Raw genomic sequence first — 18092 nt, 5'->3', positions numbered from 1 at the left:
CAGACTCTTGCCTCCCTCTCCCTTCCCAAGCCCTGGCATCCACTATTCTGTTCCCCATCTCTACAATTTTGTCATTTCAAGAATGTTATATAATGAAGTCTCTACCCTTCTGAGGTTTACATATTTTCACGTTTGTAGAAGTGTGTAACCTTTTGAGATTGCCTTGTTTTAATTATGTATAATTCCCTTGAGATGTATCCAAATTGTGTAGATAATAGTTTGTTCCTTTTTGTCCTTGAGAAGTATTCCATGGTAGACACATTAGCAATTAGTTGAACCATTTGCCCGCTGAAGGGCAATTAGGATTGTTTCCAGTTCTGGGCTACAATTCATTTTTAACATATTTTGTTTTGTGTTTTTAAAAACATTATTCTGAGAGGGAGTCCAAGGCTTTGCCACATTGCCCACAAATCTGTCGTCACAAAAAATGAAGTTCTAAGGGGGAGGAATATGTATCGCCACATTATTCCCTTCTACCCCTAGGGACTGGGTGAGAATGGGGACAGAGTAGGGTGGCATCTCAGAGCCTCTGCCAGGTCTTCTGTGCTGTTGTGTGAGAACTGAGGCACTACAGAGGCTGATCTTCACTAATGAGGGGAGTGTGTCTGTGGGGAGGGGAGTCAGAGGATGAAGAGTGGCCCAGGCACACGGCAACTTGAAACCCAACCATTGCCCCAAACCTAAGGAATATCTGTCATGCTCACAAATGAGTCATGTGAGTGATTTTGAGGAGACAAAGTCGAGTGACGGGGGTGAGTCCCACTCCTGGATCTGCTGGGGCAGGGAATAGCTGTGGGAGGTGACCTGTGAGTGGGCTGGGGAGTTCAAGGATACAAAGACTCAGAGCTCGAAGTGACCATGACAACATAAGCTCCCAGGAATTTTAGCAGGGGCAGTTCCCTGCTGGAGGCAAGCCCATTTCATTCCATTTCAAAGGACAGTGTGATCTCAGCTGACTCTGAGTTACACTTGACCTCACTGGTTGAGAATTTTCGTATTTTATTTTTTATTTATTTTTTCCTCTGCTTTTCAAATCTCTTAAAAAATTTTTTTTTAATTTAATTTAATTATTTTTATACAGCAGGTTCTTCATAGTCATCCATTTTATACACATCAGTGTATACATGTCAATCCCAATCGCCCAGTTCAACACACACACCCCACCCCCCCACCGCTTTCCCCCCTTGATGTCCATACATTTGTTCTCTACATCTGTGTCTCAATTTCTGCCCTGCAAACTGGTTCATCGGTACCATTTTTCTGGGTTCCACATATATGCTTTAATATACGATATTTGTTTTTCTCTTTCTGACTTACTTCATTCTGTATGACAGCCTCTAGATCCATCCATGTCTCTACAAATGACCCAATTTCGTTCCTTTTTATGGCTGAGTAATATTCCATTGTATATATGTACCACATCTTCTTTATCCATTCGTCTGTCGATGGGCATTTCGGTTGCTTCCATGACCTGGCTATTGTAAATAGTGCTGCAGTGAACATTGGGGTGCATGGGTCTTTTTGAATTATGGTTTTCTCTGGATATATTCCCAATAGTGAGATTGCTGGGTCATATGGTAGTTCTATTTTTAGTTTTTTAAGGAACCTCCGTAGTGTTCTCCATAGTGGCTGTATCAATGTACATTCCCACCAACAGTGCAAGAGGGTCCTCTTTTCTCCACACCCTCTCCAGCATTTGTTGTTTGTAGATTTTCTGATGATGCCCATTCTAACTGGTGTGAGATGATACCTCATTGTAGTTTTGATTTGCATTTCTCTAATAATTAGTGATGTTGAACAGCTTTTCATGTGCTTCTTGGCCATCTGTATGTCTTCTTTGGAGAAATGTCTATTTAGGTCTTCTGCCCATTTTTGGATTGGGTTTTTTTTTTTTTTTAATATTGAGCTGCATGAGCTGTTTATATATTTTGGAGATTAATCCTTTGTCCGTTGTTTCGTTTGCAAATATTTTCTCCAATTCTGAGGGTTCTCTTTTCATCTTGTTTATGGTTTCCTTTGCTGTGCAAAAGCTTTGAAGTTTCATTAGGTCCCATTTGTTTATTTTTGTTTTTATTTCCATTTCTCTAGGAGGTGGGTCAAAAAAGATCTTGCTGTGATTTATGTCAAAGAGTGTTCTTCCTGTGTTTTCCTCTAAGAGTTTTATAGTGTCCGGTCTTACATTTAGGTCTCTAATCCATTTTGAGTTTATTTTTGTGTATGGTGTTAGGGAGTGTTCTAATTTCATTCTTTTACATGTAGCTGTCCAGCTTTCCCAGCACCACTTATTGAAGAGACTGTCTTTTCTCCATTGTATATCCTTGCCTCCTTTCTCATAGATTAGTTGACCATAGGTGCGTGGGTTTATTTCTGGGCTTTCTATGTTGTTCCATTGATCTATATTTCTGTTTCTGTGCCAGTACCATATTGTCTTGATTACTGTAGCTTTGTAGTATAGTCTGAAGTCAGGGAGTCTGATTCCTCCAGCTCCGTTTTTTTCCCTCAAGACTGCTTTGGCTATTTGGGGTCTTTTGTGTCTCCATACAGATTTTCAGATTTTTTGTTCTAGTTCCATAAAAAATGCCATTGGTAATTTGATAGGGATTGCATTGAATTTGTAGATTGCTTTGGGTAGTATAGTCATTTTCACAATATTGATTCTTCCAATCCAAGAACATGGTATATCTCTCCATCTGTTGGTATCATCTTTAATTTCTTTCATCAGTATCTTATAGTTTTCTGCATATAGGTCTTTTGTCTCCTTAGGTAGGTTTATTCCTAGGTATTTTATTCTTTTTTGTTGCAATGGGAAATGGGAGTGTTTCCTTAATTTCTCTTTCAGATTTTTCATCATTAGTGTATAGGAATGCAAGAGGTTTCTGTACATTAATTTTGTATCCTGCAACTTTACCAAATTCATTGATTAGCTCTAGTAGTTTTCCGGTGGCATCTTTAGGATTCTCTCTATATAGTATCATGTCATCTGCAAACAGTGACAGTTTTACTTCTTCTTTTCCAATTTGTATTCCTTTTATTTCTTTTTCTTCTCTGATTGCCATGGCTAGGACTTCCAAAATTATGTTCAATAATAGTGGTGAGAGTGGACATCCTTGTCTTGTTCCTGATCTTAGCGGAAAAGGTTTTAGTTTTCACCATTGAGAATGACATTGGCTGTGGGTTTGTCATATATGGCCTTTATCATGTTGAGGTAAGTTCCCTCTGTGCCTACTTTCTGGAGGGTTTTTATCATAAATGGGTGCTGAATTTTGTCAAAAGCTTTTTCTGCATCTATTGAGATGATCATATGGTTTTTATTCTTCAATTTGTTAATATGGTGAATCACATTGATTGATTTGCATATATTGAAGAATGCTTGCATCCCTGGGATAAATCCCACTTGATCATGGTGTATGATCCTTTTAATATGTTGTTGGATTGTGTTTGCTAGTATTTTGTTGAGGATTTTTGCATCTATATTCATCAGTGATATTGGTCTGTAATTTTCTTTTCTTCATAGTCTTTGTCTAGTTTTGGTATCAGGGTGATTTTGGCCTCATAGAATGAGTTTGGGAGTGTTCCTTCCTCTGCAATTTTTGGGAAGAGTTTGAGAAGGATGGGTGTTAGCTTTTCTCTAATTGTTTGATACAATTCACCTGTGAAGCCATCTGGTCCTGGACTTTTTGTTTATTGGAAGATTTTTAATCACAGTTTCAATTTCATTGCTTGTGATCAGTCTGTTCATATTTTCTATTTCTTCCTGGTTCAGTCTTGGGAAGGTTATATCTTTCTAAGAATTTGTCCATTTCTTCCAGGTTGTCCATTTTATTGGCATAGAGTTGCTTGTAGTAGTCTCTCAGGATGCTTTGTATTTCTGTGGTGTCTGTTGTAACTTCTAGGTTTTCATTCCTAATTTTATTGATTTGAGTCTTCTCCCTCTTTTTCTTGATGAGTCTGGCTAATGGTTTATCAATTTTGTTTATCTTCTCAAAGAATCAGCTTTTAGTTTTATTCATCTTTGCTATTGTTTTCTTTGTTTCTGTTTCATTTATTTCTGATCTAATCTTTATGATTTCTTTTTTTCTGCTAACTTTGGGTCTTGTTTGTTCTTCTTTCTCTAGTTCCTTTAGGTGTAAGGTTAGATTGTTTATTTGAGATTTTTCTTGTTTTTTGAGGTACGCTTGTATAGCTATAAACTTCCCTGTTAGAACTGCTTTTGCTGCATCCCATAGGTTTTGTTTTTTTTGTTTGTTTGTTTGTTTGTTTTTGTGGTACATGGGCCTCTCACTGTTGTGGCCTCTCCTGTTGCGGAGCACAGGCTCCGGATGCGCAGGCTCAGCGGCCATGGCTCACGGGTCCAGCCACTCCGCGGCATGTGGGATCTTCCCGGACCGGGGCATGAACCCGTGTCCCCTGCATCGGCAGGTGGACTCTCAACCACTGCGCCACCAGGGAAGCCCCATCCCATAGGTTTTGGATCATCGTGTTTTCATTGTCATTTGTCTCTAGGTATTTTTTGATTTCCTCTTTGATTTCTTCAGTATCTCTTGGTTATTTAGTAACGTATTGTTTAGCCTCCGTATGTTTGTGTTTTTTACGTTTTTTCCCCCTGTAATTGATTTCTAATCTCATAGCGTTGTGGTCAGAAAACATGCTTGATATGATTTCAATTTTCTTAAATTTACTGAGGCTAATTTGTGACCCAAGATGTGATCTATCCTGGAAAATGTTCTGTGTGCACTTGAGAAGAAAGTGTAATCTACTGGTTTTGGATGGAATATCCTATAAATATCAATTAAATCTATCTGGTCTGTTGTGCCATTTAAAGCTTGTGTTTCCTTATTAATTTTCTGTTTGGATGATCTGTCCATTGGTGTAAGTGAGGTGTTGAAGTCCCCCACTATTATTGTGTTACTGTCGATTTCCTCTTTTATAGCTGTTAGCAGTTGCCTTATGTATTGAGGTGCTCCTATGTTGGGTGCATATATATTTATAATTGTTATATCTTCTTCTGGGATTGATCCCTTGGTCATTATGTAGTGTCCTTCCTTGTCTCTTGTAACATTCTTTATTTTAAAGTCTGTTTTATCTGATATGAGTGTTGCTACTCCAGCTTTCTTTTGATTTCCATTTGCATAGAATATCTTTTTCCATCCCCTCACTTTCAGTCTGTATGTGTCCCTAGGTCTGAAGTGGGTCTCTTGTAGACAGCATATATATGGGTCTTGTTTTTGTACCCATTCAGCAAGCCTGTGTCTTTTGGTTGGAGCATTTAATCCTTTCACGTTTAAGGTAATTATCAATATGTATGTTCCTATGACCATTTTCTTAATTGTTTTGGGTTTGTTTTTGTAGGTTCTTTTCTTCTCTTGTGTTTCTCGCTTAGAGAAGTTCCTTTAGTATTTGTTGTAGAGCTGTTGTGGTGGTGCTGAATTCTCTTAGCTTTTGCTTGTCTGTAAAGCTTTTGTTTTCTCCATCGAATCTGAATGAAATCCTTGCCGGGTAGAGTAATCTTGGTTGTAGGTTCTTCCCTTTCATCACTTTAAGTATATCATGCCACTCCCTTCTGGCTTGTAGAGTTTCTGCTGAGAAATCAGCTGTTAACCTTATGGGAGTTCCCTTGTATGTTATTTGTCGTTTTTCCCTTGCAGCTTTCAATAATTTTTCTTAGTCTTTAATTTTTGCCAATTTGATTATTATGTTTCTTGGCGTGTTTCTCCTTGGGTTTATCACGTATGGGACTCTCTGCGCTTCCTGGACTTGGGTGGCTACTTCCTTTCCCGTGTTAGGGAAGTTTTCGACTCTAATCTCTTCAAATGTTTTCTCTGGTCCTTTGTCTCTCTCTTCTCCTTCTGGGACCCCTATAATGCGAATGTTGTTGCGTTTAATGTTGTCCCAGAGGTCTCTTAGGCTGTCTTCATTTCTTTTCATTCTTTTTTCTTTATTCTGTTCTGCAGCAGTGAATTCCACTATTCTGCCTTCCAGGTCACTTATCCATTCTTCTGCCTCAGTTATTCTGCTATTGATTCCTTCTAGTGTAGTTTTCATTTCAGTTATTGTATTGTTCATCTCTGTTTGTTTGTTCTTTAATTCTTCTAGGTCTTTGTTAAACCTTTCTTGCATCTTCTCAGTCTTTGCCTCCATTCTTTTTCCAAAGTCCTGGATCATCTTCGCTATCATTCTGAATTCTTTTTCTGGAAGCTTGCCTGTCTCCACTTCATTTAGTTGTTTTTCTGGGGTTTTATCTTGTTCCTTCATCTGGTACATAGCCCTCTGCCTTTTCATCTTACCTGTCTTTCTGTGAATGTGGTTTTTGTTCCACAGGCTGCAGGATTGTGGTTCTTCTTGCTTCTGCTGTCCGCCCTCTGAGAATTTTCTTATTTTAGTTGGAGGAGTCAGGGTTCACATTGTGATGATAGCTCGGCCTCCCGTCCCCCAAGAACATCCCCCTACCTGGGATGTTTCAGGTGGAATTCGTGCTGTCCCCTGCTTATTATGCCCAGCTCCGTGTGATACTGTGTGTCCTTGACAGGAGTCTGGTGGCCAAGGGCCAAGGAATGCCAGGAGCTAAGAAGCCATTCAGGAGGAAGACGCTTGAGCAAGGTCAGGGGTGCGCAGGAGTGCAGGAGGAGACTGTAAGTCGTCGAAGGTGCGCCAGCACCATTATACAAGTGCTAAAGAATGAATGGGGCTGGGCACTGAGCATTAGTGCTGCTCACCTGGCAAGAAGGGCAGAGGACCACACAGTGCGTGCCTCCTGAGGGAAGAACAGAACCACCTGTGAAGTTGCAAACCTGAATCTGATCAAACCTCCCACTTCCAATTCACAGGAAATACAGAGAGCAGAGAAACGTGTTAAACAGCACCATGAGGATGCAACCAGCACAGTCCAGATGCTGGGAAATTTACGTACAGGATGAACAACCAAGTTGCAAGGAAAAGCAAAACGATAGAGGTGGAGAGGGAACCTACAGATCTAAAAATACTTAAATATATATATCAACCACTAACGGTGCGTGGACCTTATTTGGATCCTGAATCAAAGAAACAAACGGTGATGGGAAAAATTTGTGAGACCAGTGACTGGATATTTGATATTAAGGAATTAGTGTTAACTTTTTAAGGTGTGACAGTGGTCAAAGCCCTTATCTTTTAAGGACACATACTGAAATATTTACAGCTTACATGAGATGTCTGGTATTTGCTTCAAAATTACACAGGAAGGGGTAAGTGGATGGGAGCGTAAGTAAAAAGATTGAGCACTAGTTGATAATCGTTGAAGCTGGATGCTGGATACATGGGAATTATTTTATACTATTCTGGCACTTTCTCGAAGTGTATGTTTGAAAATTGCCATAATAAAAATACTTAATAAAACTATAAAACATATGTGGTGAGGAGAAAACATCTGGATTTGGAAGGAAGGTGCAATCAGCCAACTGGCTGGGGGCCGTGAGTGGGAGTGCAGGAGTCAGGCTGCCTGGGCCTGGGACACACATGTGGGGAGGGCCTCCTGGATGGGCAGATGGGGTGAAAAGGTGAAGGAGTGGTCGGCAAGCCTTGCAGTTCTCAACTGTTGATTAACAGTCAGCTTCCTCCGTTTCCAAGACCTTAAAAGTGTTTAAAAGAAAATAATTCCACAGAAACAAAATTGGCCACAAAAAGCTGTCCATGCCTCCTACCTACTTTCAGGCTCTGTTGTGAGCACCGGTTTCCAAGCCCTACACGATGTCGTCTTTGCTTGGAGCCTGAGGGTGCGTGCAAGCTGCTGCTGTTTGCCGTCCCTGACCTCGGGCTGGCCAGGCATCCTGGCTTCAGTCATGTCCTCATGGGCAAAGTCGCAGAGCCAATAACAGTGTTCCAGCTGATGGAGTACGGACGTCATCGGGTCCAGCCCTCTACAACTGCTCTCCAGAGAAGCCCTAGGGAGTAGAGTCTTTGTGTCCAAGCAGCACTGGGAGCAGTCTTAGGTAAAAGTAAGTAATTCTGCGGAGTTTTCATGTTGAAGCATACGTTCACCCAGTACACTTGTATTGCATGTCTGCTGCATGTCAAGCCCTGGCTGGGCTTTTCCGTGAGGGATTCGCAGATGAGTAAGAAATAATTTCTGTCCTAGAATAGCTAACTAGATCTGAGTTGGAGGGAAGGGAGAAGGAAGGAGCAGAGAATTAAACAGAATATTCACATACGTTATGGGCAAGAGAGCACTGGCATGGGAATCAGAAAGTCCAGGGGCTACTATCAACTGTGGGTTTCTGGGCAAGTGACTTTCCCTCTCTGACCCTTGGCAATCCTGTCTACAAAATGGGTGTGATAACCTCAGCTTGGCCTAACCCACAGAGAAGGCATCTGGAGAACCAATACATTAGCTCATGTAATATATGGTTGAAGGTATTTTGATAAATGAATAAATATGTTGATTTCAAACAGATACGTTTTTACCACACCAAGGGACTGGTAAGTGGCGAAAAGATTACATACTGCCTCCTACCTTAGCTGAAAGCAGCCCCCTCCCAAGGCCCTGAGCTCAAGACCCTGGGCAGATGTACAAAAGGGGAGACAACATGTCTGGGGTGGCTGGAGGGGGCCAGCTGGCGGAGGCAGCGCAGAAAGAGGTAATGGAAGAGGTGAGATGAACATTTCCTTCCTGCTGTGCTGTCAATGGAGAATAATAGGAAGAAACTGGTCTGAGATTTTGACACAACGTCTAATCATAGTGACTAGACACAGGTGCTAACAGAACTTCTAAACTGTGGGGCAAGTTTGTGATTTAGGAATTCCAACTTTAAGACCCTGGAGATGGACCAGACTGACCCTCTTGTGGGCTCAGCCCAGAATCGGGTGAACTTTGCTCAAGGAATACAGAGAAATAGAAAGAAAGAGACAGCAAGTGAGACAGAGGCTGAGGCAGGGCCAACCCGGGGCTCTTTCATCTAAAAGCCACTTTGTCAAGTGCTGGCTGGGCTCCATCAGCAAATCAACTGGCCGCCTCTCAAGCTCCTGTTCTGTGTGGGTAGCACTGGATACTCTGTGTGCAGAGGAACAAGGCCCTTGACCTTGGAGAATTTGCAGAATGATGGAGAGACAGATTTGCCCCTGAATAATAATTCCCCTACAGACTCGGGAAGCTCAGAGCAGGGCATCAGGGAGGCCTGGAGAGACTTGGGGAGGCTTCTGTGGGGAGACAGGCCTGGAGCTGGCTCATGGAGGACAGACTACAGGCAAAGCTTGACAGATTCACAGTCAGTCCTTGACTGAAGAGAGAAGCAGGTGTTTTGAAAACGTGATGCCACTTTTCACTGTAATTAGTAAATGTGCCCTGTGAGTTAGGAGTATGCCAGTATAGTAAAGATTTTAAGGTCCCTACCCTATAGTTTAAGGGCATTGTGTCCTGTGGGAGAGGCCTGTGTATCCTGGCTGAGTGGCTTCAGAGGCTGCGTCTACTCCCTTCCCAGGGAAGATAATCTTTGCACATCTTAAAGAGAGCAGAGAAGATGAGTTCAGAGCCCTCTCCCTGCAGCGCACATGGGAAAGTCCTGCTGCCCCCTGACTAGTTTCTCTTGCTGCAATGCACTGCAGTCACTGTTTTGGCTGCCCTTGGAGCCAGTGGAAGACAGCTGGTAGCTCTCTCTTGGGTGGAGAGCAGTTCCTCTGTATGAATTTGAGTAAGTGTTGCCCAACTGTCTGCCACCCGGGCTTCTCAGCAACTGTCACTGCAGCAGAGCAGAGAAGGGGAAGTCAAGAACGAAAACCTCAGGGCATGAGGTTGGCCGGTGCAGCTATGGGCCGGGTCAGGATTGGGGTGGAGAGCAGGATGACAGACTGGAGAGGAATGGAAAGACCTGGGCCTACCTGGCCAGCCCTTCCTGGAACTCCCTGGCACTGGAGCCATGACTGACTTCCCCTGACTGGAACATGCCTGTTCCAGGAAAAGGCCCAGCTCTTGCTGGAAAGATGCCTCAGTGGGTTCCAGGGAAACATGACCACTCATGCAAAGACTCTGAGCTGCCCCCATAACCTGCCCTGCCCACCAGGGAGTGTTTGATGTGCTGTGGCTGGGAAGTCAAGTCAGCAGGAAGCAGATGGTTTGAGATATTTCAAAAGAGGATGAGACAATTTGAACAGCAAAAGAAATAATGATAATAATGAAATAAAATTAATACTCATGAGTCTATACTGATATAAATAAATAAATAGGAAGAAAGGCTAACTTTCTTACAGTAAAATTCCAATTAAAAAAATATAGAAAATTCCAATTAAAAAATATAGAAAGGGGCTTCCCTGGTGGCGCAGTGGTTGAGAGTCCGCCTGCTGATGCAGGGAACACGGGTTTGTGCCCTGGTCCGGGAAGATCCCACATGCCTCGGAGCGGCTGGGCCCGTGAGCCATGGCCGCTGAGCCTGCGCATCTGGAGCCTGTTGCTCTGCAACGGGAGAGGCCACAGCAGTGAGAGGCCCGCGTACCGCAAAATCTTCCCGGACAAAAAAAAAAATATATATATATATATATATATATATATATATATATATAGAAAGAATGATGGAAATAGAAAGTGACCATTTGGCAAACACCACAGTAATAATCGTTGTCAGAAAGCATCATCGGTAGATGCTAAAATTAGTGGTAAAAGTATGATAAGAAGCAGGATATTTGCATAGTTTCAAAGTACCTCCCCACAAGATGCTTATTACAAAGGAATAAATAGTAATTTCATGGTGGAAAAACCTGGCAGACACTACCTTACCAAGTGATCAAAGTTAACATTGCCAGTAATGAGCCATATTAAAATGAGGTACATCTGGTATCATGCGCTGAGAGGGACACATCACTTCTCTGGTGTTCCTGCCCAAAATGCATAGCCTCAATCTAATCATGAAGAAGCATCAGACCAAAATTTAGGGGCATTCTACAGTTCTCTTCAGAACTGTCAGGTCATGAAAGATAAAGCAAGACCGAGGAACTGTCTCAGAATGGAGAGACCAAGGAGACACAACAACAAAATGCAGGGTGGGGTTCTGCTTCACATCCTGGACCAGAGAAGGGACATTAGTGGGACAATTGGTGACATTCGAATAAGGTCTGCAGATTAGTTAACTGTGTTGTGTCATGGTTCAGATCGTTGTATTGTGGTTTTGTAAGATGTTAACGGGAATTCTGTGCACAATTTTTTCAAGTCTAAAAATTATTTTTAAATTAAAAAATTTTAAAAAGGGAGTGAGGAAGGAGCCCAGGTTCTAGAACTTAGTTGTTCCCCAAGATGGAAGCAGGACTCTTTGCCTTATTCTCCCTATTGGTAACTAGCATTTGGCCTGGAGAGACTTGGAGACCCACCCACTAGGAAGGTCCCCTGCTTCCCTCTGTGAGAGTGAGAACCCATCACAGGCTTGGCCTCCTGTGGCCTGTCGATGCCAGAGAAAGGCAAATGTCTGCCTTTGTCCACCTCTCTGGGGACCTTCAGTTCTCATGCCTGTCTGAGGGAGGCATCATCCCCACACCCCCAAAAGATCTGAAAACCACGGCTCAGAGAGGTGAAGCCACCATCTCTAGGTCACACAGCAGATACATAGCCAGATTCAAGCCCAGCTCTGTGTAACCCAATTGCCAGTGTCTGTAACCACCTGACATTATTCTATTACTGCTCAGTTCAGGTAGGGGCAACGAGCATTCACCAAGCAACTACTGTGTGTCAGGCTGGCAGTGGGGCTGGAGGTGAAGGTGGCTGAGACATTGACCCTGGACCACAGGTGCCATCCTGGCGGAGAGGAACCTTCATACTGCCAAGCATATGGCAGGCAGTGTGTCACACACACATATTCGTTCATTCAGTCTGCTCTTGCCTGGCCCTGGACTCAGGCTGGTGGGTCAAATATGGTCCTTGCCCTGAGAGCTCGTGACCCAGTAGCGGAGCAGACAAGTGAACAGACAGCTAGCTATGCGGAGATTCATGCCATGATGGGAATGGCAGGGGGAGTAGGGAAAGGGAAAGAGGGAATATGGTCTAGAAAGTCTAGGAGATGAGAATATCCCTGACACTGTGGGTGGAACAGACACAGCACTGCTTGGAGGGAGTTAGGGTCAGAGAAGGAGGGTTGGGGGTGAATGAGGGAGTGTGTAGAATCCTGCTGGGGAGGTATCCAGGACCAATGAAGCTGGAGACTGGGAAGGCCACCTAGATAGGGGACAGGGTAAGCGAAAGCCTGGAAGTCTGGACTGAGACAGTTCATGTTCTTGGCCCAGCTGCAGGGGAATCGTTCCAGAGAAGTATGGTTGGGGACACATGTTTTCCAAAGTAATTAGAACCTCTCTTTGGGGGAGATGTTCTTTCATGGGGGCAGTCATTTGAGCTTGACTCATCTTCAGTGAGGGAAACAGCTTGTGGCTGTGCAGCTGAGGTGGGTCTGGGGCAGGCGCAAAGAGGTATTTTGTTCCAGCCGGAAGGCAGGATGTGTTCAGGAAGCTGTCCAGGGAGGGGAAGAGCTTATGAAGGATCACTCCCTCTGCACTTCACTGAGGAAGAAGGACCCAGGCGCTACTGCTCTCCTCCTGGGTGCGAGGTGGACATCCCTAGGCAAGTGGAGCTGGCTCTGGTAGGAAACTCTCGGAATGGGGTGGGCCCTACACAGGGGCCACAGGTTGAGACAGGATCTGGTGGCCCGGAGAGTGTGGACTGTGTGGGGAGAGGCAGGTGCTAAGCGGGGTGAGTGTGGAGCTCTGTCTCTAGGGCAGCTGTTGGAACAGTTGCCCCAGCAGCTGGGGAGTAAGGTGGTCTGCTGGCCCCTTGCCCCCTTGATTCCAGCTCAGAATCTGCTTCGTGGATTCTGGAAATCCCTGAGAGTTGCTACCGACATGGCTGGGTGACCTCAGGCATTCCCTTTCCTCTCTGAGCTGTACTGTGATGGGGACAGATGAGATGGCCTTTAAGGGTCCCCCTCCCAGGGCTGAGGTTCCCAGCACCCATCCACACTCACTCTTTATGCACCCCCATCCTCTCTTTTTACCCCCAACTCCTGCCAAGTTCTCAGTCCCTCCATCTGCCCCAAACAGTCCCAGGATCCCCTCTTATTCATCCCAGCTTGAGCCAAGTGTCATTTTAGGGTCTGGAGGGGAACCAATAGTTATGTGCTAGGCACTTATTTCATTATTATAAAAATGCCACCAGGAAGCATTTTATAGGTGAGAAAACTAAGGCTCAGAGAGGTTAAGTAATTTGCCCAGGGTTACTCAGCCATTAAGAACTGGACCAATCTATAGTCTATTCTTCTATGCTGCACCATGCTGAGTGTACCACCCTCCCTGGGGGTGGTGGCGGTGGAGCGGGTATTTCATTTTGACCCCAGCATAATGCTGAAATGCAAATGCGAGGAGCTTGAGTAGCGAAATTTTGGGCAACAACGAGAGAGGCCCCAAAAAAGGCAAAAATAGTTCAGGAAAGATGTGAAAATCTTCAGCAGCATCTCCTTGAAGAGTCGGGCTCTAAAATTGCTTAGTTTTTATTAATTGAAACAAAGTTTGGGAGGAGGGGTTGCTCTTATGATTTCATCAATGTCACAAGCATCTCTGTTTCCTGGTAAGAGCCAGGAAACATAGAGTAGTGTGGGGTCCCGGGGAGTGGGTGGGCCTTACGGATCCCAGGGAGTAGGAGGCAGCATGTCCATCAGGAGGCTGCAAGGGGCCCCCTGCCTGGTGGGGACCGGACAAGGCCACTTTCTTCCAGCCAGGCTCTGTGACTCCACAAACCTAGGGAAGGTTAGTGCAGGAGATGGGGGCTCTGGGCATGAAAAAGGCAAGATACACCAATATGTTCCCAAGGGTTATTTTGGAGGAAGGTAAGATTATGGGGAGATTTTTAGCCTCTTTTCTATTTTTTTTCTTGTATTTTCACATTTTACATTGAGCATATATTACTTTTGTAATCAGGAAAAATACATGTTAAAAAAGTAAAAAGGGGGCTTCCCTGGTGGCGCAGTGGTTGAGAGTCCGCCTGCCAGTGCAGGGGATACGGGTTCGTGCCCCGGTCTGGGAAGATCCCACATGCCGCGGAGCGGCTGGGCCTGTGAGCCATGGCCGCTGAGCCTGTGCTCCGCAACGGGAGAGGCCACAGCAGTGAGAGGCCCGCGTACCGCAAAAAAAAAAAAATAATAAAAAGGGAGAGTGTGTGCAGTGGTCCAGGACTCAGTGATCAGGGCTCTAGGGTCAGCTCTGCCTGGTTTGTGGTGAGGCCCTGAGCTTCCTGTGAAACCGGGGAGGGGACACCTGCTACTCTCCTCACAGGGAAGCCAGGAAGACTTGCAAGGACCAGGGTATAAAAGAGCCTCATGTAAATGTCAGGACTGGTTTGTATTGTTTGCATTGTGTTTTATCATCACAAGGAATCCAAATGCCATGCTTCCCAAGGGGGACGGTGCAGGGGGCAGATGTCAGTCCCGTGAGTCTGCGAGGGCTCACAGCAGCTCGCAGTGTGTGGTTCAAGGCTCCAGATCTAGAGCCGACTGGTGGGACTTGATTTCTAATCCTGCAGTACACTTGCTGTGTGTCCTTGGGCATGTTACTCCCCCTCTGTGAGCCTCAGTTCCTCACTTGTAAAATGGGAATAACAGTAGTGCTTGTCTCAAAAGGTCATTGTGAGAGCAGTAAGTACCTTAACACATATAAAGCTTGGCGGGCAAGTGGGGGAGCGGTGGGGGGAGGGACCACAACTCACTTGTTATTTTCTTTGAGAGGCAATGTAATTTAGTGTTTAAAAGCATGGACTCGGGGGAATTCTCTGGCGGTCCAGTGGTTAAGACTCTGTGCTTTCACTGCTGAGGGCATGGTTTTAACTCCTGGTTAGGGAACTAAGCCATGCTGCATGGTGGAAAAAAGGAAATGGACTCTGGGTTATAGTTCCTGGTCTACTACTCACTTGCTCTTGGGCCAGTTCCCTAATCTCTGTGCCTCAGTGTTCTCAGCTAGAAAATGGGACTAATGATATGTTTAATTTCTATAAGGTAAATATGAGGATTAAATAATATATGTGAAGCTCCTTGTCCCTGCACCCAGCACACTGTCAGGGCTCCATGGTGTTAGCCATTATAATAACTGCACCACATTTAATCCCACGAAATCCTTTGCTGTAGTATTATTTATTTTATGATGAGAAAACAGCCTCGTGGAATTCAAGGGTTTAGGATGGAAGCCCTGACTTTGTCTTGGGGCTGCATGAAGGTTTAAGCCCAAGAGCATCCCAAACTGAGCAGTGGAGCAGAGACCCACCTCTGCCCCCTGAGTTGGTAATTCCTGAATTCTCTCCCTGCATGCCATTCCCATGGCCCTGGACCTCTTTCCTCCTGTCCTTGTGTGGCTCCCGTTCCTTTTCCTGTTTTCTATTCACATACCGTCAGTCCCACAACCAGCCTTCCATTCAAGCATCCTGAGCAATGGCAGCCTGGTCTCCTGTCACTCTCCATCTCTAGTCCCCAACCTTCACCCCTATCTTTTTTTTTTTTTTTTGCTGTACGCGGGCCTCTCACTGTTGTGGCCTCTCCCATTGTGGAGCACAGGCTCCGGACACGCAGGCTCAGCGGCCATGGCTCACGGGCCCAGCCGCTCCGCGGCATGTGGGATCTTCCCGGACCGGGGCACGAACCCCTGTCCCCTGAATTGGCAGGTGGACTCTCAACCACTGCGCCACCTGGGAAGCCCTTCACCCCTATCTTTTAATGAGCTAGCCTAGACTCTGGGCCTAGGTTCAAATCCCAGCTCTGCTACTTACTAGCTATGTGCCCTTGGGCATGTTCCCTAGCCCCTCTATGACTCAGTTTCCTCACAGGTAAAATAGAGGTAATAACTATCCGCCTCAGAGTGTTATTGCAAAGATGAAATGAATTAATGGGTTCTGAGAACAGAGCCTGGCCCATAGGAAGTGCTATGTAAGTGGTGGGTATTGTTGTTGTTATTGTTATACATACAGTAGAGTTTAATATCTTGTGTTTTCCCAAACCCAGCAGGAAGAAAAGAGAGATCCCAATGCTGTTACCAGGTCCCCCACCTGTGCCCCAACAGAGCACTTTCCACAGCCCGACACTGTGGTCGGAGTGTCAGTCACTTCACAACTCCTGCCTCAACTTTTCCAGCCACAGCTGGGCCAGGAATACAGGATGGGAATGCTAGAATTATAGGCAGAGAGGGGGGCCCATCACTAGCTGAGCCAGGTTGGAGTCCAGGCCTTGGGACTCTGTCTCCACCCTAATCCTCCCAAAGCAGTCAGGGGAGCCTTCTGAGGGAGGGAGCAGGGGGTGGCCACAGGGAGGCTTGCGCCAGCTGGAAGTGGCCTTGAACTTGGCTCAAGTGGAAACAGTGGGGGCTCTGGGCCGGTCACACTCCATGGTCACGGGCTCCCAAGACTGCTGAGGCAGAGCTTGCCCAAGCTGAGGAAATAACTCACAGAAGGAGGGTCTTGGCTCAGCTGTGTGCAGGGCACCAGTGTGGGAGGGAGAAAATCAGGCCAGGGAAAAAGGAGGCGAGAGAAGAAGGGAGGGAGAGGGTGATCGTGCTGATTAATTGCATGGTCATTTGTTGAATGCCTCTCAGATGTCAGCCCTGTGCCGGGGAGTTCCAACGCCTGGGAATCCCCAGTCTAGCAGAGGAGGCAAGTGATCCTCAAAAGGTGACTCTGTTTCTGGGAGGTGGATTTGAGGCTGAGGAGTGACCTTTTTTTTTTTTTTGCGGTACGCGGGCCTCTCACTGTTGTGGCCTCTCCCGCTGCGGAGCACAGACTCCGGACATGCAGGCCCAGCGGCCACGGCTCGCAGGCCTAGCCGCTCCGCGGCATGTGGGATCTTCCCAGACTGGGGCACGAACCCGTGTCCCCTGCATCGGCAGGCGGACTCTCAACCACTGCGCCACCAGGGAAGCCCAGGGAAGCCCAGGAGTGACCTTCTGTGAGTGCTTGGGGGGCTAGGGCAGGGGGTTCACCAGGCCAGTGGCCCAGGTAGCCTCCTGGGAGGGAAGGATTGAGATTGCATTTTAAAGGATATAAATCTTTTTCCAAGGAAGCCAGCAAAATTATCGTCCACTGAAAGTGATCTCAAATGTTATTGTTTGTTTTATATTACAAAAGCCGGTGTGGCCTCTTAGGGTCATGTTTGATCTTGTTTATTCACTGGTCTCAGCTGCACTGTGGGCAGCACACTCAACATGGGGGTGCTGTGGTCAACTGGGAGGGGACCTACACGTGACCCTGTCCTCAAGGCCTCTTGGCTGGGGAGGAGGGCAGCTGTGGGGTTGATGTGAAAGGTGTAAAAGGGAAGGTGGTGGGTGACAGCAAGACAGGCAGGTTTGGTCATGCTCCATGGGATCCTGATCGGAGGTATGCTGCTAAAGGTTTAACAGCCGATTCTCAGCAACGGTGGGTGAGGGAAGGGAAGCTCCCGTTTATAGCATTTGCCTTGGTGTAAATATTCCCACCATGATCAGTTTCAGGCTACTGATTTATCACTGAATGTGGAATTGGTTAATCCCATGATGGCTTGTTGAATGCCTCCCGGATGTTGCATTACTGGCTCTCGCCAGCCGGTACGAGACAGCCTCAGCATATGGCTGACTTTGAGTCTTCTCTGCCACCCATTGATGAGGCCAGAAGTCCCACTATCAGAGGCTCATCCTTCAAATTCAAGTTTGGTTCATGTTGAAAAGGGGAGCTGGGGGAAAAGGGCCAGTTCTGTTACTGAGTCCAAGCTTGTACTGCTCCCCTGCACGACAGGGGATGAGGCGTTGGGCAAGGAATAGCGACTTTATTCAGAAAGCCAGCAGGCCGAGAAGATGGGGGACCCGTGTCCCAAAGAATCATCTTACCTGAGTTATTAGAATTCAGGCTTCTTTTCTACTAAAAGGGAAGCGGGGTGTGGCTGGTTGTTGCAGACCTCTTGGTACCAGCCAGACCTCAGTGGGGATGTGATGATCCTTTGTTCCTGCAGCTGACCACGTGGGACTGGTCAGATGTTCCTATAAACCTTCAACAGACAAATGTTATTTTTTGTTCTGCAAATTTTTATCTCTATATGAATGAAAAGTGTTACACCTTTAATGGTCAAGCTTGGGAGGCAGAGTCTTGAGAAAGG

The 18092-nt window shown here is 45.8% G+C and overlaps 1 long non-coding RNA gene across 1 annotated transcript in view; it reads left to right on the top strand.

The window, feature by feature from the left end:
* The window catches only part of LOC113610341 (uncharacterized), a 46348-nt gene that overhangs the window by 26410 nt on the left and 1846 nt on the right, over positions 1-18092 (top strand). Inside the window, exon 3 of the long non-coding RNA XR_003429050.1 lies at positions 6527-7970. This is a non-coding gene — a long non-coding RNA (uncharacterized LOC113610341). The remainder of the gene's footprint in view (positions 1-6526; positions 7971-18092) is intronic.

This window comes from Aethalodelphis obliquidens, unplaced genomic scaffold, assembly GCF_003676395.1.
Source record: "Aethalodelphis obliquidens isolate GAN/ISIS:26980383/991018 unplaced genomic scaffold, ASM367639v1 scaffold62, whole genome shotgun sequence".
Taxonomy (NCBI): Eukaryota; Metazoa; Chordata; class Mammalia; order Artiodactyla; family Delphinidae; genus Aethalodelphis; species Aethalodelphis obliquidens.
This window is presented reverse-complemented; position numbering and strand designations above follow the sequence as displayed.